Here is a 24271-nt window from a genome sequence, read left to right on the forward strand (position 1 = left end):
TCCCTTCTGTGTTGCCGGTATTTGTCCCCTCTCGATAGACGTGATACCGATGATGTGATCGTTGACACTGATGAAGACTCAATGTTATCTTCAGAAGTGCCAGGCAAGCAAAACCCCCTTGTTCATTCCGATACAATCCCACTCTCTCGCTCCTGCTCTCTTTTACTGCATTAGGACAACACCGATTCATACTGTTACTTGCTGCGGTAGCTGAACCCCTTTATCCTTTGCATGACCTGTCATTGCCACAGTAAATAGATGAAACCCACTAGCATGAGTAGGAGTTGTTTGAGCCCTGTTGTGCCTACTCATTCATGTTTGTTTGTCATGCCTGCTACTGCTTAGAGTTGAGTCAGGTCTGATTCATCGGGGATGAATCAGAGGTGTGTGAACATGTCCTACTGTGTGTGAGCTAAGTGTGTGAACACGATTTGGTAAAGGTAGCGGTGAGAGGCCATGTAGGAGTACATGGTGGGTTGTCTCATTGCAGCCGTCCTCAGGAACTGAGTTCTGTGTTTGTGATCCATGATTCAGTTACTACCATACATTGGGCCCTGAAATATGACCCCGCTCGACTTCTTATTCACCCTTGTCCTCTGTCCAGGAGTTGCAAGTAGTTTCTGGTGTTTGTAGCTTACTGGAGGCCGTGGACAGCGCTGACCGTAGGGGTGGGCTGTGATGCGGTAGGTACGTGGCACGGTGTACCGGATGCCCGTTTGGTATCTCGGGAACCCTGTTCACATCGTTTGGGGCTGTGAGCGAAACTCCGGCCGGATCTCCTCATGGATGGAACCCGAATAGGCGATAAACCTGGACTAGAGACTTGAGTGTTTAGGTAGGTCGTGGTCTACACCCACGTCGGCTTTCGCTTGAAGTCTGCCGAGCACATGTCGTGTGCAGACGCTAAGTGGTGGAAACATGTATGAAGAAGTACACCCCTGCAGGGTTACATCATCTATTCGAATAGCCGTGTCCGCGGAAAAGGACTTCTGGGTTGCTTATATCAGTTCATAGACAAGTGAAAGTGGATACTCTAAAATACGCAAGATAAGCGTGAGTGCTATGGATGGCGTTCTCGTAGGGAGACGGGAGCGGATCCATAGTGGTGTATTGATATGGTGAATATGTGGACTCGTGTGCGCCACCTCAAAAGAGTTACTTGCAGTCGTAGTTCAGGATAGCCACCGAGTCAAAGCTGGCTTGCTGCAGTTAAACCCCACCATCCCCTTTGTTGATAATGATGCATATGTAGTTAGTTCTGATGTAAGTCTTGCTGGGTACATTTGTACTCACGTTTGCCTATTTTATGTTTTTGCAGAGAGACTTCGGTCTCACTAGTAGTTCCACGTGGACTTCGACGTTTAGCTTGTTACCTCAGCTACGATCTTGTGCCCTCGGCAGGATCTGGTAGATAGTCAGGCTTCTCAGCCTTTTTCATTTATAGATGTCTGTACTCAGACATGATAGCTTCCGCTTGTGCTTTGATTTGTATGCTCTGAATGTTGGGTCATGAGACCCATGTTTGTAATATCTCGCTCCTCGGAGCCTATTGAATAAATACTTGAGTCGTAGAGTCATGTTGTGATGCCATGTTGTATTTGCACATATCGAGCATATTGTGTGTATGTTATTGAAATGCTTGGTATGTGTGGGATCTGACTATCTAGTTGTTTATCTTTAGTAGCCTCTCTTACCGGGAAATGTCTCCTAGTGTTTCCACTGAGCCATGGTAGCTTGCTACTGCTCCGGAACACTTAGGCTGGCCGGCATGTGTCCTTCTTCGTTCCTGTGTCTGTCCCTTCGGGGAAATGTCACGCGATGAATACCGGAGTCCTGTTAGCCCGCTACAGCCCGGTTCACCGGAGTCCTGCTAGCCCAGTGCTACAGCCTGGATTCACTCGCTGATGACCGACACGTTCGATGCTGGGTCATGGATGCCTGTCCCTGTAAGTCTGTGCCACTTTGGGTTTACGACTAGCCATGTCAGCCCGGGCTCCTTATCATATGGATGCTAGCGACACTGTCATATACGTGTGCCAAAAGGCGCAAACGGTCCCGGGCAAAGGTAAGGCGACACCCGTGGGAATACCGTGCGTGAGGCCGCAAAGTGATATGAGGTGTTACATGCTAGATCGATGTGGCATTGAGTCGGGGTCCTGACAGCGTTGGTATCAGAGCTTGACTGCCTGTAGGATTACCAAGCCAAACTGGTCGAAGTTGAGTCTAGAAATTCTTTAGTTATATAAGGGAATTGATTGTGGGATGGAACGTAAGGCTCTTTTTACTCCTTATACCTCATGCCCTTCTGATCTGAGTCATCTTATCTTTCCTACGGGGTTAAGAACTAGGCTTTCTCTTCTTTCTATCAGGATCACGTGTTACTAGTCCGTAGACTTATAAGATTGTTGGACTTAAGCCTCGTTTCAGTTCCTACTACTTCTGTATGTTAATTGATTGATCTCGAGACCTTGATATTGTGCTTCTGAGTGGTTATGCCACCATTTTTGTGAATGTCTCAAATCTTTTCTGAGCATTTACAGCCGTTATGCTGTCCGAGTCATCCCAGGTTTCTAAATAGTCTGATGCATTTGCAAAATCCTTTCCTCTGGTTCCAATGTTCCTTTAGGCCAGTTAATCACACTAATTGTTGAGTTGAGGTACTCTACTGCCTCGACCTTTATGTTGGAGATATTATTATGACCCTAGGTGTCTTAGGGGATCATCTAGTAATTTAGCATGATTTGTGTTCCCAGTGTGATGATTCTGGCCATCATTCTCGAAAGCATCCGTGATGCTACTTAGTAATAGGTATTCTGTTCCTGGGTTCTTGAACCCGAGATTCACTCTACTTACTTCATGTTGATAGTGTTTGCTAGTTCCTTCAGGATATTAGTAACTTTGCGATAGTCCTCGAGGTCCGTGGTATTTCCTTCTTCCAAATACTATGGACCGCTTATGGCAGATGTTTATTGGATCAAAAGATCACAATTAGAGTACTCTTGAGGAGATCTCCATTCATAAATCGTGACTCTGCCAGTCCTACCTCTCTGCATGGGTTATCTGGAAGAAATGTTGATCTCGCTCGACATACTAATCTATGCATCCACAACTCAGAAAATTATATGTTCCTTTGAGTTGTCCCTCTTTAGTTGTCTACTGACCTTCGTCTATCAATTGATAGTCAAGGGTATGCATGCATTTGTTTATCGATGCCTATTACCCTTGTGGTCCGTCAAGCCATTCGGTCCTGAATGACTTGGAGAAACAAACTCCAGTACCTCATCCATATCTAGGATTGGGTCAAAGTAGTTGTATTCCGCAGATCAAATGCAATCCAGCTTTTGGTTCTGTTCTACCTTGGAGTATTACCATTTTTATATCGGGATTGTTATAGGAATTGCACACCATCTCATGAACTCTTGGTACAGTGATACTTCTCACCATCATTAGTCATTCCTCGGTCTCGTGTTGATGAACCGGAATACCGACAAGTGAATCGTGATGTGTGAAATCAATACGCCTAGCAACCTCGTTGCTGGGTAGTTAAAGGACAATAATTTCATTCTTAGTGTGTTGGTTTTGAATCATCATTCTAAGGTTGATCATGCTACCTAGTCCATTCTCCTGGTTCACTCCTCGATCGATGAGTTAGGATTATTTCAAATCCTTGCTCTATTGATCATATCGTCTTGCCCTGAAAAGCAAGATTGTTCTCGAGCTTAGTAACATACCGGTGGTTCGTGATTTTCTGAATATCTTCTCAGAAGTATTACCAGGTTGTCACCTGACCGCTATGTTGAGTTCGTGATCAAGTTGGTTTATTCCTGTAAACCACCCCTTCTCCAAGAATCCGTGTTGGATACCCTGAGCTAGTTGGATAAGCTAAACAACAACTTGGAGAGTTGGAAGATAAAAGCTTGTCCTGACTTAGTTCATGTTAAGGGATATCTTTTTGTGTGTGTGTGTGTGTTGAAGAAAGATGATATCTTCATCAATTGGTCCTTGTGAACAATTGTTGGATCTATTATCTTACCCAAACCTTTGATTGAGTATGGGCTATCATCCAATCAGACCAGAACCAACGATATTCGTAATGTTGTCTTACTCGTGGTTGATCCCTCGAGCATACACCATTATATCTTTTGGGTCTGACCAATGCTATCACTTGTTCACTTAACTATGGAATTCCTTTTAAAAGGAAACCCAGATGAATTGTTGTTGTGCCCATTGACAACATCCTTGTCTTCTTCATAATTTTGCTGAACATTAAGCTAGTGTTGGAAACTTTTGAAAGCATTTGTTCATGCTAGCTCATGAAGCATATGTTCGGATGTAAGAAGTGACTTCCTCTAGTTCATGTGCATTTGATGCAAGTTGCCGCCGTGGACTCGAGAAAGTCAATGTTGCTTCCTCTGGAATCATCGCAAGTCAGTCATGCACACGTGCGAAGTATTCTGTGGTCTGGAGACTTGCAACCTTCATTCCATATGTGTATCCTAGCACACCAAGCCACTGACTGATTTGTTCAAGGAGAAGGAGTATCTTCATAAGAGCTAATCCGGACTTATGAAAGAACTTCGATACCCTCGTTGATGGTTCCCCACCTGAACTCGGTAGTGTTTTATTGTAAGACTACCATGTGGGCATGCTTGTCTGGGACAACGTGTTCACATGTTTGTAGCAGAACCAGCTCATGTTTTGGAGCTTGCTATCGTAGTTCATCTTCCGAGAATCCCGCAACGTCATCTCGTCGATTTGTGTTGCAAACTTTCATTTTTCTTCCTAGACTCGATGAGTCTGGAATATCCTGACACCAACCAGATCTGAATCTCAGGCAGATATGATGGTTGGAACATTTCCCAAGAACTATAATATTGGTTCCTCGATAACTGGTAAAGTGGATGTCGTGGCCAGCACACCCAGCCGAAAGACCTATTATTGTAGTATCTTGATTGAAGAAGTTGGCCACCTCCCCATAAGGATTTCGTAGGATTTACTCCGTACTGTTGCCTTATGGATTCTATTGCTCCCGAAGTCCGACCTTTTACTTGATGTTCTAGATATCAAACCATATCTATGAATGGGTTACACTAGCACATCAAGGAGAACATTAGAAGCGGAGTGCTAAATGTCTCTCGGTCGATCATCCAGATTTTATTTCCTTGGCCTCGCTAAGGTGAAATCTGAGAAAGTGTTATCTTTCTTTGCATCTGCATCATCCATCATCATTCATCATGGTAGCAAGTTGTGTTGCCAGGATCCTTGACACGGATGTTGGTAAAACCTTGATGAATATGAAAATGCTCAAGTTCTTGAGAGCACGCTCAAGCGCTAGGTGTTATCATCGACACTAACTGGGATTCCTCTCAGTTTCCTCGGCAATGCTATGACCTTTTCAACCAGTGAATTAACTCTCTAGTGTTGGGTTCTTCCCCAGTTACCAGAATCATTCCCAGCATTTGCATTTTGTTCCCAGCTTGCACCGCCAATGTGCCATTCTACCATGGGTCTCTTCCATTTCCGGTGGTAAGCAAATTCATCCATTACGTTGTCTTCAACAAGGTAATCCACATCATCCAAGTCCGAGTATGCCATTCTACCGACCCCCCTCCAAACGATCGGTCGAGAATTGCCTTAGGTTGGTTTAAAGAGTCTCAATGATCTCTGAATCAAAGGTAATTCTTTTTGCCACTTAAGGGGATATTTCTATGAGTCACCTTCCCTAAGGTGCATCGTTATGGTATTATGGAAACTCAACTCTTCGCTACGTTGACAACCGTTCACCACCCTCTTAAGCGTGAAATTGTTGTCTACCTAGTGAACCCTCGTCATCTGTTCCACTCCATCCCTCTAGAGGTGTGCTTCGTCTCTCAGCTCGAGAGATGTTGTTATGTCTCATTCCGTGGGTTAATCCTGAGTTGTTCGACCTTCGAGAGGAACAATTCTTTTAGGGTCTTTCCTTTCCTCTCGTTGTCATGTTAGCTGGAGTTCTCAGAGCAAGACTTCGAGACAATGATGGTGGACGAATCAACGTCCATTTGAAGTGCAACTGGATCGTGAAGATTATACTAGTCTGCGTTACCCCTTCACCTTACCCTACGCTTGAATCTCGAGACGAGATTCTTGTTTAGTGGGGGTGAGTTGTCACATCCCTAGCTTCTGGTAATGCACTAGGCTAGACCTCATGTGAGCATCATGTTTTATTTCAAATGAAATTTGAATTGAGGAATTTTCAAAGCCTCAGAAACCTTCTAAAAATGATCAACATTAAAATCTCCTCAAAGAAGTCCAAAAAAATGTTCCTCTTAGTCTCTGAAAATATTGCAAAGAGGTAAAACTCAAAACAATATTTTTGGTATCTCAGAGTTAATTATTTTGGGCCATTTGAATTAATCCAATAACTATTTGCTTTGGATTTATATTTAATATATATTAAATATGACTCCAAATAATTCTGGAAGTTGTGAGTGGCTTTGTATATATTTTAGCAAGCCACATAAAACCCTACAGAATTTATTAAAATGATTTAGTGTCTAAAACTAAATCAAAACAAACTACAGAAAATAAAAAAAACAGAAATAAAAGACAGAGGAGAGAAATCTCACCTGGACTTACCTCTGCAGCCCACCAGGCCCACCTGGCCAGCCCAGCCCATCTCCACCCCCCCCCTGTCGTCTTCCTCCCTGCCAGGAGGACAGACACCGCGACGCCGCCGCGCGCGCCACCTCCTGCTTCCCCTGGCCACCTCCTGCTTCCTCCCCGAGCCCTCTAGCGACGCCACGGAGTCGTCCCCGACCGCTATCCCTCTCTCTGCTCGCTCTGGCTCTCTCCCTCTCTCGATTTGGAGCACCACCGAGAGCCACCGGAGGGCGCCGCCGTCGCATCCATAGCCACCGGCCACCCCTCGCCCTTCCGATGAGCTCAGGAGCTCCGTCCCGACCCCATGGAGCTGCACACTGACGCACGCGACCAGAGGAGGCCCCAGTCGACCGGAGCATCGTCGTCTTCATCGCCACGGCCGGCGATCGCCGCCGTTCGATTCACCGCCGACAGGACGTCCCCGAGCCCACTTAGCGTCTCGTCCGACTCCCCGTGAGCTCCTCTTCTCTTCCCCTCACTCCGCGCACTTGATTTCGTCCCCTAGCTCCATCTTCCACCACGGCCGAAGCTCGCCGCCGCCGTGCCTCGTCGCCGTCGTGGCCAGAGCCACTGTGGCTCGAAGCCGGGCACACCACCGTGCTCCACACCTCACCAGGAGCACGTAGCACGCACCAACGCCTCCCCTAGCGCCCTGCATCGCCTAACCCGTCGTTGGCCGAACTCCGGCCGCCGCCTCCCTCGCCGCTGCCGACGCCACAGCCAACCCCAACTCCTCTGGCTTGCTCCATTGGATGCGCACGAGCTCGAGCTCCCTGTAGAACCCCTCCGCGCGTCGAATGGGCGCCGGAGCAGCCATTCCGGCGAGCCACCGCCGCGTCTGGTCGTTGCCGGCGGTTAGACGCCGGTGGATTAGCCGGGTTGACCAGGGATTTGACCCCCCTGGGTCACTGACGTGTGGGCCCGTCCCCTGCTAACCTTTGGTTAAGTTAATAACTAAGTTTAATTAAGCCACTGACTCACTGACATGCGGGCCCGGGCCGACTAATTAAACTAGGTTAGGTTTAAGTTATATTAGGATTAGCCGTAGTCACTGACCAGTGGGCCCCACTGGTCAGGTTTGACCCGAGCCAGCCCCTGTTGACTTGCTGACGTCATGCAACGTCATGCTGACGCATAATTCATTTTCTGGAATTTTAATTTAATATTCAGAAATTTCAGAAAATGCCTAAACTTCAATAAATCATAGAAAATTAACCGTAACTCCAAATTAAATAATTATATATGAAAAATTATCAGAAAAATTCAAGGAATCCATCTGTACCATTTTCATGCATGTTAGAACAACTTATAGCTGCTGTTTAGCACAAATCAATTAAATGGCATTTAAATAATCACATATGGAGTTTGAATTTGAATCTTGTATTCAAACCAACTTCATTTAATCTGTTGCTAGTTGCATTAGCTCAAAACACATTCATTTTGCCATGTCATGATCATGCATCATATTGTGCATTGCATTGATTGTGTTCCCTTCTGTGTTGCCGGTATTTGTCCCCTCTCGATAGACGTGATACCGATGATGTGATCGTTGACACTGATGAAGACTCAATGTTATCTTCAGAAGTGCCAGGCAAGCAAAACCCCCTTGTTCATTCCGATACAATCCCACTCTCTCGCTCCTGCTCTCTTTTACTGCATTAGGACAACACGATTCATCTGTTACTTGCTGCGGTAGCTGAACCCCTTTATCCTCTGCATGACCTGTCATTGCCACAGTAAATAGATGAAACCCACTAGCATGAGTAGGAGTTGTTTGAGCCCTGTTGTGCCTACTCATTCATGCTTGTTTGTCATGCCTGCTACTGCTTAGAGTTGAGTCAGGTCTGATTCATCGGGGATGAATCAGAGGCGTGTGAACATGTCCTACTGTGTGTGAGCTAAGTGTGTGAACACGATTTGGTAAAGGTAGCGGTGAGAGGCCATGTAGGAGTACATGGTGGGTTGTCTCATTGCAGCCGTCCTCAGGAACTGAGTTCTGTGTTTGTGATCCATGATTCAGCTACTACCATACATTGGGCCCTGAAATATGACCCCGCTCGACTTCTTATTCACCCTAGTCCTCTGTCCAGGAGTTGCAAGTAGTTTCTGGTGTTTGTAGCTTACTGGAGGCCGTGGACAGCGCTGACCGTAGGGGTGGGCTGTGATGCGGTAGGTACGTGGCACGGTGTACCGGATGCCCGTTTGGTATCTCGGGAACCCTGTTCACATCGTTTGGGGCTGTGAGCGAAACTCCGGCCGGATCTCCTCATGGATGGAACCCGAATAGGCGATAAACCTGGACTAGAGACTTGAGTGTTTAGGTAGGTCGTGGTCTACACCCACGTCGGCTTTCGCTTGAAGTCTGCCGAGCACATGTCGTGTGCAGACGCTAAGTGGTGGAAACATGTATGAAGAAGTACACCCCTGCAGGGTTAACATCATCTATTCGAATAGCCGTGTCCGCGGAAAAGGACTTCTGGGTTGCTTATATCAGTTCATAGACAAGTGAAAGTGGATACTCTAAAATACGCAAGATAAGCGTGAGTGCTATGGATGGCGTTCTCGTAGGGAGACGGGAGCGGATCCATAGTGGTGTATTGATATGGTGAATATGTGGACTCGTGTGCGCCACCTCAAAGAGTTACTTGCAGTCGTAGTTCAGGATAGCCACCGAGTCAAAGCTGGCTTGCTGCAGTTAAACCCCACCATCCCCTTTGTTGATAATGATGCATATGTAGTTAGTTCTGATGTAAGTCTTGCTGGGTACATTTGTACTCACGTTTGCCTATTTTATGTTTTTGCAGAGAGACTTCGGTCTCACTAGTAGTTCCGCGTGGACTTCGACGTTTAGCTTGTTACCTCAGCTACGATCTTGTGCCCTCGGCAGGATCTGGTAGATAGTCAGGCTTCTCAGCCTTTTTCAGTTATAGATGTCTGTACCCAGACATGATAGCTTCCGCTTGTGCTTTGATTTGTATGCTCTGATTGTTGGGTCATGAGACCCATGTTTGTAATATCTCGCTCCTCGGAGCCTATTGAATAAATTACTTGAGTCGTAGAGTCATGTTGTGATGCCATGTTGTATTTGCACATATCGAGCATATTGTGTGTATGTTATTGAAATGCTTGGTATGTGTGGGATCTGACCATCTAGTTGTTTATCTTTAGTAGCCTCTCTTACGGGGAAATGTCTCCTAGTGTTTCCACTGAGCCATGGTAGCTTGCTACTGCTCCGGAACACTTAGGCTGGCCGGCATGTGTCCTTCTTCGTTCCTGTGTCTGTCCCTTCGGGGAAATGTCACGCGATGAATACCGGAGTCTTGTTAGCCCGCTACAGCCCGGTTCACCGGAGTCCTGCTAGCCCAGTGCTACAGCCTGGATTCACTCGCTGATGACCGACACGTTCGATGCTGGGTCATGGATGCCTGTCCCTGTAAGTCTGTGCCACTTTGGGTTTACGACTAGCCATGTCAGCCCGGGCTCCTTATCATATGGATGCTAGCGACACTGTCATATACGTGTGCCAAAAGGCGCAAACGGTCCCGGGCAAAGGTAAGGCGACACCCGTGGGAATACCGTGCGTGAGGCCGCAAGGTGATATGAGGTGTTACATGCTAGATCGATCTGGCATTGAGTCGGGGTCCTGACAGAAAAAGGATAAATAAGCAGAATGCTTACATTCTATAGAACACACATGCGTCAACCAATACCAAAATACGACCATTTCCCCGGTCAACATACATATATAAACTTTTGAGAAAAAACTTGAATAATTCCAAAAATAAGCCTTCGGTAAGATCTAGAAGTCTGCAAAAAAATAAAGACAATCACAACCTCATTCGTTTTGCCAAAATAATTCACGGATCTGCAAGAAATAGTAAAATGGTTGGGAAGTCAAGACACGTCACACACCCAACTTTGCCTCGACAATGGCCTCATGTTTGCTCTCTTGTGAGAGACTCCATGCAATAGGTGAAAGCATGGGAGTCGTCCGACGCAAATATGGCGCGGCGTGCCCGCCGGGCGAGATAGTGGGCGCGAAAGGCTGCGTCAACCCTTGCGGCAGACGTTGGTGAGGTGGAGTCGCACTCTCCAGCGCCATGTATAGTGCCCACCAACCCCGCGCACCACAACCGCGTTGTGGTGGACGCCGGCGGCTCCGGCCACGACTGATCCATAATCGATATCACATCCACCGGCGAAAGGCTCCGACGAGGAAGAGTAGGACATGGGAGACAGCGGAGAGTCGAGTCCCATGAGCCGGTACATGTCTCGTGTCCTACTCTACCTTGCCAACGACTGCACCAACACTTCGAGTGGCGCAGCCATCCACCGGTTATGGACAGGGCGGAGCCGGACGAAGCTCCGCCCAAGTTCAGTTTTATGTTCCATGTAATAATATGAATTCGATGCTTTGAAAATCGTGTTTGTGATCGCGGAATCAACTTTTTGTGTTGTCCGGTCACTGTCCGACCAGGCGCGCCCGCACACATTTGAGGACCGGATTTTGGTGTCTATGGTTGTAGATGCTCTAAATACATAGTCGTCAGATGGGCCCACACAACAAGTATGATAAGTAGATCGCAAATTCTTATTTATTTGGAAAACCAGTATGCGCATAGTAAGCTGGGTCGAAACCAGTACATGCTAGTAGGCAGATTATTTAGGCAACACTTATATTTCATAGGTGACGTAGGTTCGCTGATGCACCTCTCAGAGTGTGAGTCTGCCTGCAGCCAACACTCATTGAGCTCACCAGCGAGTCCGAGGCCAATTAGACCGTTCCAGAGGCCACCAGGCAAACCAGGTTGGGGATGCGGGCCATGCCGCACACGCCGAACACGGAATTGACGCCATCGGCGGCATTGCTGGCGACAAGGCCACCAGCCAGCATGAAGGCAAAGCAGAGACAGTCGGCGGCACTCTGCATCCCCTGGATTCGAGGGCAGCAACGGTTCTTGTCGGACGGGCTTGTCCTTCCCGGTTGAAGTTTAAGACACACTCCAAGCGTGACTGCGCCATTCAACGTGCAATTGCCACTGCGAGCGGCTGTTGCCGATGCCATTGCCGGTGAAGGCGGCATGCTCTGGCCATGCGCCTGGACAGAAGCCAGGGCCAGGAGGATCGCGGCTAGGAGGAGGATGCGAGAGGACGCCATGGATTTGGTGTTGGTGGTGGCTAACTGGCTATCGTTGCTGATGTTTGGTTGCTGCGGCTGCGCAAACATGCAGGTTGATGTTGGTGGTGCCTATGCAGACTTGGAAGCATCAATTTATATGATGTATCTGAAGTTGTTTCTCTGAGGCAGTTAGTGCTCTCTGTTCGTACATATTATGACTTGTTTTGGTGAGACGACTAGTACAAGCAAGAAATAATACTTTGGTACCCAAGGTACATTGCAAGTATAAGCGTAGAATTTCTATATTCCCACCGATTTTCTCTAATAGAGCACATGCTGTACTCCTGTATCCCTTTTGCTTTTGATTTCAAATCAGATCGTCCCCTCCCACCACCCGGTCTCAGGCTCAGCCTCAAGCGCTTCGCTGGAGCAGACCGATTAGTGAATTAATCAGAATGTCTCTAATTATCTGTGTAGCAATACCTGGGATGACAAAAATTGTTAGATAAAACACAGGCGGGAGAGATGTTTTTCTAGTCCAATTTGAAGAGCAAAAACTTCTTATATTTTGGTACGGAGGGAGTACCACCTAAAAGGCTCAAGCAATTCCAGCATTTTATTCCATACAAAAAAAAAACTAGCATCTCAGAGAGTAAGTGAGTAAGCATATCAGATACTACAAACAGTAGTGCACCGTATATAGGTGGAGAAAACCATCTGAGATGGACTGAAAGACATGAAAGATGAAAACTGAAGATATAATTTCTCTCATCATTTTGTTTGCTCAAATACACACAAGAAGAAAACGTAGCACAGTATATAGCAGCGTACAGGATTGTAAATGGGAACAAACAAACAAACAACAAACATAGCTATAATCCTCAATGGAAATAAACATCTCATGAAACATCGACAACCTTACAAATTAAACCTAAGAGGCATAAGTTTTCAGAAAATGTAATCATGTATTTAGAAAATATTAACCTGTATACAAAAAATGTTCCTAATATCTACCCAAAAATGTTGAATGTGTATGTACTAAAATAATTGACATGAAAAGATAGAAAAGCAAACAACCAATGAAAACCGAGAAAGAAACAAAGTAAAAAAAACAGTGAAATCATGAAAGAATCAAAGAAAACAGATGAAGAAAAAACAGAAAACCATAAAGAAATTGGTAAGGAAACAATAGAAAACCGGGAAAAAACCCGGACCAAACCAGTACATGGAACCGAGCGTGCGACCTGACGTAACAGGCTATTGCTCTCCTATCTCTCAAGTCTGATGCTCAAAAAAAATAAAAAAAATCTCTCAAGTCTGAACCCACGACAAGAGAATGGAGTATGACTCTGCACAGAATGGAGTATGGCTCGTTGGTTCGTTCGAGGAAGAGATTAAAATATGGTTGGGTGACTCCACAGATCAGATCGAAAAATGGTTGGGTGTGCCATGGAGAAAATAAACAGGAACCAAGATTACAGGAACAGCAGAATGTGAAAACAAAAGCAGAAGCTATCCATCCCCAATTAATATGCTCGTTCCCAGTAATAATCAAAAGCCAATCCAATACAATCCAATCTGTGTAACATTGAACATCAACAACGAAAAGGAATAATAACTGATTAAAGGCTGACTGAAGTTGCACATGTTCGGATGCCCATATTCAAAAAAAGATGTGTAGATTACCATACAAAAGATACTATAAACAATAAATTTCAAATGTAGTACATTGATTTATTCCCAGAGGACCTTTAAAGCACACCAATCTTCAATTGCTGCTGCAGCCAGCTGATGGCAAGCTAGGAGAAGCAGCAAGGCCCCTAAGCTGAAGGCACTCACTCACATTGCGTGCTGCCACTGAGGAATTAATTATCCACACAACTTTTGCCTTGAATATCAGATTCACATGTGAAGCTGCCAGCCAAATCTTAGACATTAAGCAAGCGTGAATGTACAGGTTACAACAAACAACATTAGCAACATCATTGACTTGAGAAACAAAAAAATTCTCAAGTCGTGCGAGGCTGATGATGAATCCCTTTGGATATGTCCCTTCTTGGGATGCTCTGCTCTGCTCTGTTCTACTCTGCTTGCTGCTCTACATTTTCTGCATCCACAAATTAAAGCCCGCTTCTTTGAAGGAAGGAAGGAAGGACATCCCACCGCGAGCCATCACTTACGTTGATATTCAATTCTGCAAACGCGCAACACAATTGTTGTATCAGCTGGTGCTTTAAGAGGAATGTGACCCTTAAACTTAAAAGGAGCAGCAACATTCTGGCGATGGACAGTTCGAGTAATTCAAAGAGAGATTACAGTGTTTCAGTGCACAACACTTTTGAGCATTACATTACTAGGGAAACCCAAAAATGAGAACAGAGTGTCAAGTAAGTACTGACCTTTCAGCATATCAAGACAGACAATTGCTTCACTTCTGTTTGTCAGTTTGTTTGTTTGTTTGCTCTGAATCAGCTGTGAAATTCACTAGTGGGACTGCAGAATCCAATAAGTAGAATAAATGAACTTGGGTCAGACAGAGTATGAAAAAAGCACTCTAAGGTGACTTAAGCACCCAATCATTCATTACCTTAGAGTTGCCATCTCCAGATACTCTGCAACAGTGAAACCTGCCCCAGATCAATGGCAATGAAACCTAAACAAGTATGCATTCTCCATGCAAGAATGTACGTAGCTGTGTACAATACTTTCAGTACTCTGCCCCAGCATAATTCTCATTGCTCTGCTCCTACAAGATTAATTCAGTATCAGGCTAAATAAATTCAAGAATCAAACAAATTGGAAAGCAAATATTAGTAGGAATATTAGTAGAGTGTAACTCAATTCAATTTCACTTCACAATATTAGTAGGAATCCTTATCATTCTGTAAAGAAAATAAATACCTCTTCCTCGCTGTTACTGATGTCAACAGTTAAATTGGGCGGCTGTTCAGTCCTGCTGCTTCATGCGAAAAAGGAGCACAAGCCTGATAATTCCATAATTGGACTCAAGTCTTCTTCTTGATCGGCACCAAGGAGCACGCCCTTTTTTTATTACACATAGGGAACAGAAGCCTGACGAAGAAAATGCACTCATATATATTATGAAAAGTAACATCAACGGTGGTGTATCAATCTCAAGTCTACTAGCACAAAAGGGGTACAAAAAGAGCTGGATGAAAAGAGAGCAAGAGTGCCTTGGACTGTGACTGTAGTCATAAATTAAGCACATACATACGTACTAAAAACTAGAGAAAGCAAGCAGGAGAAAGATAAATAATAAGCAAGCCAAAGTTCACAGCTATCGATCAGGTTGTATCTCGCACCTGACCTGCTGATTAATGTGCAGGTTTGACAACTTGTGTGCATAAAAGATTGATTGCAACAGTGGTGGATTGGAGTGGAACCTGCTACTCTGTAAGATTTGACAATAGTGGTTAAGATGAGGCACAACAGAAATACGGCGAATAAACCACGCTTCAGAAATAGAAAAGAAAATATAGGGAGGTGACAAGTGTTACCTTGGGTGTGGTTAGTCATCTTCGACGGATAAATCTGGGTTGGTTCTTTTGATTTTCTCAATCTGTTCATCTATCTCAGCGCTGCAATCATTCATCTGGAGTTTTCTCAGCGAAACCGGGAGGCCCTCCTTGGGCATCGATCGGATATTTGGACAGCTAATGACACATAACTCCTTGAGAGAAGAAAGGCGATGTAACCCTTGAGGAAGGGACTGCAGATGTATGCAGGAGTAAAACCTTAGATTCTGGAGGACGGAGAGGAGCTGCAGTGCTTTCTCTTGCTCTTCCGTCAAGCTTTCCATCCTCCAATCAAACATGAATACAAGTGTGTGGAGGGCCGGGGCGAGGAGGTTGCAAATAGGAGAAATAAGCAATCCAGAGATGTCACCCACACTGAGTTTCTCCAATCTAGAGATGTAACCTGCAGGCAATAATTTGGCCCTCTGAAAGGCTACCTCTGAGAGCATATCTGCTGCTAATCTAGGGGTGTTGCACCTATGCACTTCCAGTTGTATGAGGCTAACTGCGATGAGAGGACTGAATCCGTCCACTGTTAAATTACTGCAGCAGCTTAGCTTTAGAGTGGTGAGAGACGTGAGGTTTGAGAGCAGAGCCATTGACTTCATGCTTGTCTCTCCCTTAACATTAAGTTTCTTCAGGGAAGCAGGGAAAGGGCAAATGGTCTCTGATTCTCCCATTCCCATGGGCCAACGAGAGAAGAGTTTGCCACATCCCTTTATTGTTAATGATTGGAGCAATGACTTGTCCTCCTGCATTCCTCCTCCATTCTCCTCCACAGGCACAAGACCCAGCCTCTTACAGTCCCAGAAGCTAAGTTTCTGCAGTGAGCTGGATGATGGTAACTGTATTACACATTCCTCATTGCCTCCATCTATCGCCAACATAGAAAGAGCTGTGAAGCAGTTTAGCACTTTTGACAATGATGATTTGCTTCTGGTAAGATGAGATACATGTAATTTGAGACTCTTAACTGAATGGAAGACAATACTGCCATCCAGCTCTTCAGGGAATAAACCGTCGCATCTTCCAACAGTTACTTTTGTTAGGGATTTAAACTTTTTGATGTCTATCAATGATATGTGCGATACATTTGCAATATACATATCTTCTACTTTATGCAGATTGTGGTAGGCCAAAGCACCTCCATACCCACTAGCAACCAATTCCTTTCCATCATAAGACAACAACGTGTCTGAATAACGTCTTCCACCTCTTTTAACATCCAAAGTTGCCAGTGTGGAGGTGTGAGGCATGGAGGGCGGAGACATCTTGGGGCAGTCACAAACTTCAAGTCTGCGTAAATTGGTGCAAGATACTCTCTGCATTTGATTGTTTCAAGACTTGGAAAGGAATGGCAATTAGGTTCCACAGCCCATTCAGCAAGTTCTGGCATCTCATAAAACCCAACTTCCTTCAAGCGCATAAAACATTTCCCTGGAGCGCCACCACATAGAGGCCCAAACTGAAGCATTCCAGAAAGTTTATTCAAATAGAGGCCCTTGAGATTTGGTAGCTTCCCAAAAGGTGGGAGGTTGCTCCAAGATACGCCTTCTAGAGTGAGAGTCTCTAAACTTCTTAACCAGATGTCAAGACACAACCAGCTAGGACCAATCATACCACCATGATCTGTAATTGTAAGTACTCTAAGATTAGAGTGTGGTTGAAGAGCATCAAGAATACCAGCATCTGTAGTTGGTCCATCTCTGCCTGACCAGAGTAATTCCAATTTCTTCAGATTCCTTTTCAATATCAGTTTGGCTGCAGTAGCCTCCTCCTTGGTTGCCACGTGTTCAAGACCACGTATAACCAGTGCTCTTTCAAGCTCTGACAATGCCCCAAGTTCTCTCAGTTCAAATCCCATGCTCTCCTTCTTAACATGGAATTCTTTTAGCCTCTGTAGATGCTTGATCTTTCCAACATTGCGAATATTGGTGTGGAGTTCTCTTCTAGCACGGAAATCATGTAAATTCTCAAGGTGGCTGAAGTCTTCAGGCAAATCAGAACTACCAAACCAATGATCTAGGTCCAGGAATTTCAAGTGATAAAATCCTGATAGTGTACTAGGTAAGCTCATTTCATCTTCATTGTAAGATGAACTAATTTTGAGGTACCGTAGGTGGATAAGTTTTGAAAACCTATATGGAAAGGATTGTGCAGACTTCACCACTGTAAATAGGACACGCAGACTATTTATTTCCTTGAAGCTATCTTTTAGAAGCTTGGCGATTCTTTCTTCTTCATATCTTCTAAAAATCATCAAACTTCGCAGATTAGCAATGTCTATCCTCTCCCTTAGTTTGCACATTTCTTGCTCAAAATTTGCATCATATATGTCTTCTATGTTGATAGATAAGTGTCGAACAGATTTTGGGACAACATCAGCTCGGAAATCTAGGCCACTTATATTGAGGCATTCTTGTGCAGAAACACTCTTAGATAGCTCATGCATTAAATCATGCATTACATAGTAGTTTCGACCATGCCGATCGAATTCCTTCATGAGAAAACCATTGTCCACTAGCTCTTCCAAGTAATTCCTATCGGCTTGGTGATCCAAGTCTATGATGCCAATTGAAACCCAGAAATGATTGATTTCTGAAGAAGTAAACGGATAATCTTCAGGGAAAAGGCCACAATAGGAAAAACATTTCTTCAGATCAAAAGGGAGGCAATTGTAGCTGATCTTCAAAAATAGTTATACATTTACACCATTTTAAAACAATATAGGAGAAAAATTAAAAATAAAAGAATGTGATCCGTCGCTAGGCCTGGGTCATTTAAGGCGGCACGTGGGAGAGCTTGTCCTCCCCTTATTGCTACAGGCGACGGGCCAGTCATATTTATGGGTAAGGAGCAAACACATATCCATATTTGTCTACCTTTTTTGTGTTTTTCCTTTCTGTTTCTTGGGAACAATTGTTGTATCCACGAGCATTTTTTTTATTTGCGAACAACTTTTTAAGTGATAAACATTTTTTGAATACTCTAATATTTTTCAAATCCACGGCCATTTTTCAAAATCATGAACATTTTTTTTGTATTCCACGACCATTTTTCAAGTTTGCTATTTTTTCCATATTTCTTGAAATGTCGTTAAAAAGGCACCGGCCAACTTTTGATCTAAAGAATGCACCCTTTTCATTTCAGGGACAAAATGAACCTTGGCCGAAGAACCATAACAGTAAAATCAGAAGACTCAATCTAAAACATTGGCCGGCCCATTGGAGTCACCTCAACCGTCATGAAGCAAAAACCCATCAGGATCGAATCGGTGAAGCTGAGCAATTTTGCATGGAATATCCTATTTGACGCATCATGCGTCAAACTGTTGATCTTTTCCACCCGAGCTGGTGATCAAGCGGTGACATGGGCCGCCCCGTTAACGAGTTGCAGCGTTTTTCGGTTTTGGGAACCTCTTCTTGAGTTTCCCAGCTGGTTTTTTCTGCTTCTTAGAACCTTCTAGAAGGTTCCTGAACCGTTTTTTACTTTTATTTATTTATTTTTTGGTTACTTTTTTCCTTTTCTTCTAGTTTCTTTCAATTCTTGATTTTATTTTTTTCTTATTTCTTTATCTTTCCTTTTTTACTTTCTTTAATGTTGTATTTTTATTTTTCAAGTTTGTTTGTAGACAAATGTTCAGAAATATAAAACATGTTTCCTATTTTTTTGAAATTTGTTTGTGATTCAAAAAATTGAAGGAAGATTTGAAAAAAATTGGCAAATTTCTGTTCGTGTTTTCAAAAAAAATTCTGGATTTTCAAAAAAATGTTTGTGTTGCCAAATTTAGTTTTGCAATTGCAGAAAGTGTTCATGTTTCAAAAATAATGTTCATGTTCTCAATTTATTTCTAGATTTCAAAACATGTTCGCTTTTCCAAAAATTGTTTATAATTTTATAAAAGTGCTCGTTTTTTAAAAACTGTTCATGTTTTCAATATTTGTTTGGTAGTTTAAAAAAAATTGCAAATTTTGTGTTCATGTTTTCAATCTTTGTTCTGGGTTTTCAAAAAATGTTCGCATTCCAAAACAAATATTCTTATTTCCAAATTTTGTTTTGAAATTTCCGAAAATGTTCCCATTTTGAATTCTTTTCTAGATTACAAAATATCTCATGTTTCGAATAAATTGTGATTTAGAAAAATGTTCTAGTCCACAAAAATTGTTTGATTTCAGAAAAATGTCCGTGTTCTCAAAAATGTTTTAAAATTTTAAAAAATTTGTTAATGAATATGAGAAGTATTCTCATTTCGTGTAGCATTCACGTTGTTAAAAAATGTTTTGCCTTTGAAATTTGAAAAAAAAAAATTGGACCTGTGTTTAGTTGGTCATTAAGGTTTTCCGCTATTGTAGGGTCAACAACGCTCGCTAGTTCAACTGACCGGCTGGTCGTCAACTTTAGGGAGACGCCGTAAGTTCGATCCGTCGAGGGATCATCGTAGGATCAACCTGCCACCCTTTTTTTTGCATCGCTAATGTACTAGCTTCACTCACTCTATCTTGCATTCGTAAAGTACTAGCATGTGCATTCAGTCGTCGATCTGCCGCAAAGAGCGGCAGATAGGAGCTCCCATTTTGCAAACCCAATATTGTAATTTACTGTTTTCACAGGCAGGCCCAAGATGCGCACTCATCTCCTATTTGCAAGACAATTAATAGCCACATTAGCAGGTATACAAAGTAAAAGCAATGACACAATAGACAAATTATTGGATGCATGAAGGAATGAAGCATTGCCAAAAAAATGATTTGATTTGAAATTAATAACCTCACAAGGTCGTAGCATCAAGCTGGCGGGGAATATAGCATGCTCCTCGATCAGAAGAGCCATGGCGTTTCTCAACCACACTAGTGATTACTGACAAGCACTAGCAGAGTAGAACAACATTAGTAGTCAATTACTCTGGAGTTCTTCCACCATCAAAATATGTTCCTTCATAATCCCAGCGAGCTTTGTCTCCCTGGAATTTGCAGAAAGTCAGTTTGCGCGTTAAAGGTATGTACCGGTAAGATATCCAACGTCCATCTTCGCATCAAGATCGATCTTTTTCTTCGCGGAATTCACCAATAACCGACAGGAAACGAGGTCGGATCATGATGGCCGACGATGAATCCAATGGTGCGGTGGACCTGCACAAATTCATGATTGGGAAAGCGCGAGGCCACGCCGGTCGTGCGCTGGCATCAGATCTGGTAACGTATGGCACTCCTCCGATGAGGTCCGTGCCTCCACCGGCGAACGACACTCCCGGCGACTCGTGGAGATAGATGGCCAAGGCCTTCTCATCGTCGATCGGCTGGGTTGAGAGGTGCCAAGGACCGTTGGGCAAATCCTCCAGGTAATTCAAGCTCCTAGCTCCAACATCAATCACCGGTGGATCTCACCATCGACAAGCAAGCAATAGGTGTTGCGACATCGTTTACGGCATGAACCCTCTTGTGAGCTATGAAGTTAACCCCCTCCCCAACATCAATCACATGTTTTGAACCCTTCGGATGAGCTACAAAGCCCACCTCTCTTTCTCTCTACTTCTTTCCCAGATGGTCGGCCTCCCCGGCTCCTTGCCGTTGAATGTAAATATATGTGGACTACTAATCTATGATGTAAATATGTCCAGTACTAATAAGTGGTATATTAGTATTGAAACTAACATTTGTGGTCTATGCGAAATATTGTATATGATATTGAATATGAAACTGAACAAATAGTTGTTGCATTTTGTGCAATATGTGTATAATAATCCACAATGTTGTCGGATTGATTCAATTGGTCCGAAAATAGATTGAAGCTAGATTTTGTGTTTATGAAATAGTTTAAATTGATGTGTAGATTTGTGAAATTGATATGTGCGATATGTTAATCTAGTTAAATAGCTGAAATGTGATTGAAAAACAATGTGAAGCTAATTATTTTAAAATGTGTAACAATTTATTTCAATATAGCAAAATATGTTATTTGAAAAATGTGTAATACAAATAGATGATGATTTTTGTGAAACAAGCCACTAGAATTTGAAATGTAGGTTCTGAAAGTGAAAAAAATATGAAATTGAAATGTCAACTTGTGAAATTGATTATTTGAAAATGTGTAACAATTTATTCAAAAGAGTGAAATAGGTTTATTTACAAATGTGCAATTAAAATAAAAGTGATTTTTGTGAAACAAGCCACTGAAAAGTAAAATGTAGGTTCTGAAAGTGAAAACAAATATGAAATTAAAATGTTGACTTGTGAAATTGATTTTATTGAAAATGCGTAATAATTTGTTCAAAAGAGTGAAATAGGTTAGTTACAAAATGTGCAATTAAAATAAATGCGACTTTTGTGAAACAAGCAGGTAAAAAGTGAAATGTAGGTTCTGAAAATGAAAACAAATATGAAATTAAAATGTCAACTTGTGAAATTGAATTTTTGAAAATATGTAATAATTTTGTCAAAAGAGTGAAATAGCTTATTCCAAATGTGCAATTAAAATAAATGTGATTTTTTGTGAAACAAGCCAGTGAAATGTAGGTTTTGAAAGTGAAAACAAATATGAAATTAAAATATCAACTTGCGAAATTGATTTTTTGAAAATGTGTAATAATTTGTTCAAAAGGGGAAATAAGTTATTTCAAAACGTGCAATTGAAATAAATGTGATTTTTGTGAAACGAGTCAGTGAAACATAGGTTTTGAAAGTGAAAACAAATATGAAATTAAAATGTCAACTTGTCAAATTGATTTTTCGAAATTTGTAATAATTTGTTCAAAAGGGTGAAATAGGTTATATAAAAAATATGCAATTAAAATAAATGTGAGTTTTGTGACACAAGCCAATGGAAAGTGAAATGTAGGTTTTGAAAGTGAAAACAGATATGAAATGAAAATGTCAACTTGTGAAATTGATTTTTTGAAAATTTGTAACAATTTATTTCAAAAAAATAAGTACAATATTTGAAAATTTTGCATTTGAAATAGATGTAATTTTTATGAAACAAGTCAGTGGAAAGTAAAATATAGGTTCTGAAAATGAATAGAAATATAAAACAATCCAATGGAATGTGAAATGTACATTTGAGTTTAAACGTCTTTGAAAATTATTCAATACTGATCTTGTTTTAAAGGTTTTGGCGCAAGGAGTTTAAATATAAAAGAAGTTTTCAAAACAAATATATGATTTAAAAGATATGGTTGTCTTAATTAGCTAATCACATCAGTTTAAGCTACTAAGCAAATAGCGTGCTATGACGCTGCTAATAGCACACTATAGCATGTGGAGAATTATTTCGCTAAATTGATCAGCGTACAATATCTCGCTAATAGCATGCTATAGCGCACTAATAACATATTTTCAGGGGCGGCGTTATTTTTTATAACATGCTATTTTTTTCCTTGGTTTAAACAGTAACGGATGAAGCTCTGGATGTTGCTAGTACTCTGTCCTTCCCATATTATTAGGCGTATTAGTTTTAGTACAGAAATTAACGCACCACTTATCGCTAGTTGAGCCATCCTAGCAGGAAGCGTACACCACTCATAAAAAAAGAAAGGAGGCAAAAGCTAATGCGCCTAACAAAATGCGAAGGAGGGAGTACGTGGGATGAGAACATGTCATGTGGTGGGTCCATATTGTAGCAGGGCTTGAGCAGAAATACAAAGATGGGAAATCAGGGGGGGAAATGTGCAATACAAAAATACTTGGCCCACATATGCTAGTTGGCAGCTTGCTATCGGAGCCCATACTACAAGTACAAATTTTCACTTTAATTTGCAGAAAGTCAGTTCGCGCGTTAACAGAGAAGAGAATTAACTATAAGTTGTTCTAAAAAAAGAACTAACAATAAGTTGTACAAATCAAGCATGTTCCTTTCAGACAAAGAAGGCTCCAAGCCGCTTACCTCCTCTGCAGCACAGTGAACTGGGACAACTCCAGCACAGAAGGGATACTCTAACATTTTTCGAATCCACGGCCATTCTTGCAAATCATGAGCATTTTTCTGAATTTGTGAACATTTTTTGTGTTCGTGAACATTTTTCAAGTTGCGGTTTTTTCCATATTTCTTGAAATTTCGTTCAAAATGAAAATGGAAAAAGAGGGGAAAAAGAAACGAAAAAAAATAAAGATAAAAAGGGACGCCCAGCACCCCCACACTCGGCTGGCCACCGCTTTGGTCGAGGCATGGCATGGACCCACCAGGATCAAATCGGTGAACCTGGATAATTTTGCACGGAATATCATCCTATTTGACCCATTCTGCGTCAAACTATGGATCTTTCGCACGCGAGCTGCTGACCGAGCGGTGACATGGACCGGCCCGTTAAAGTGTTGCAGCGTTTTCCGGTTCTGGGAATCTTCTAGAGTGTTCCAGATTTGTTTTTTTCTGGTTCTGAGAACCTTCTAGAAGGTTCCTGAACCGGTTTTTACTTTTTATTTTTGGGTTACTATTTTCCTTTTCTTCTAGTTTCTTTCATTTCTTGATTTTATTTTTTGTTTCTTATTTCTTTGTCTTTCCTTTTTTACTTCCTTTAATGTTGTATTTTTATTTTTCAAGTTTGTTTGTCGAAAGATGTTCAGAAATATAAAAAATGTTTCCTATTTTTTAAAATTTGTTCGTGATTCAAAAAATTGTAGCCAGATTTGAAATGTTTATTTGGCAAATTTCTGTTCGTGTTTTCAAATTTTGTTCTGGATTCCAAAAAATATTCATGTTCGAAAAAATGTTCTTGTTGCCAAATTATGTTTTGCAATTTCAGAAAATGTTCATGTTTGAAAAATAATGTTCGTGTTCTCAATTTATTTCTGTATTTCAAAATAAGTCCCATTTTCCGAAAATTGTTCATAATTTTAGAGAAGTGTTCGTTTTTTAAAACTGTTTGTGTTTTCAAATATTTTTTGGTAGTTTCAAAAATTGTTTGCAACTTTTTTATTCGTGTTTTAAAAAAAAATTCTGGGTTTTCAAAAAAGTTTGCATTCCAAAAAAACCTTTTTATTTTCAA

At 42.3% G+C, this 24271-nt stretch overlaps 1 pseudogene; it reads right to left on the minus strand.

Annotated features, from left to right (window-relative positions):
* Window positions 1–15287: 15287 nt before the first annotated feature.
* On the minus strand, window positions 15288–20124 carry LOC123115369 (putative disease resistance protein RGA4; annotated as a pseudogene).
* Window positions 20125–24271: the final 4147 nt, after the last annotated feature.

The sequence above is a fragment of the Triticum aestivum genome, chromosome 5B (assembly GCF_018294505.1).
Source record: "Triticum aestivum cultivar Chinese Spring chromosome 5B, IWGSC CS RefSeq v2.1, whole genome shotgun sequence".
NCBI lineage: Eukaryota > Viridiplantae > Streptophyta > Magnoliopsida > Poales > Poaceae > Triticum > Triticum aestivum.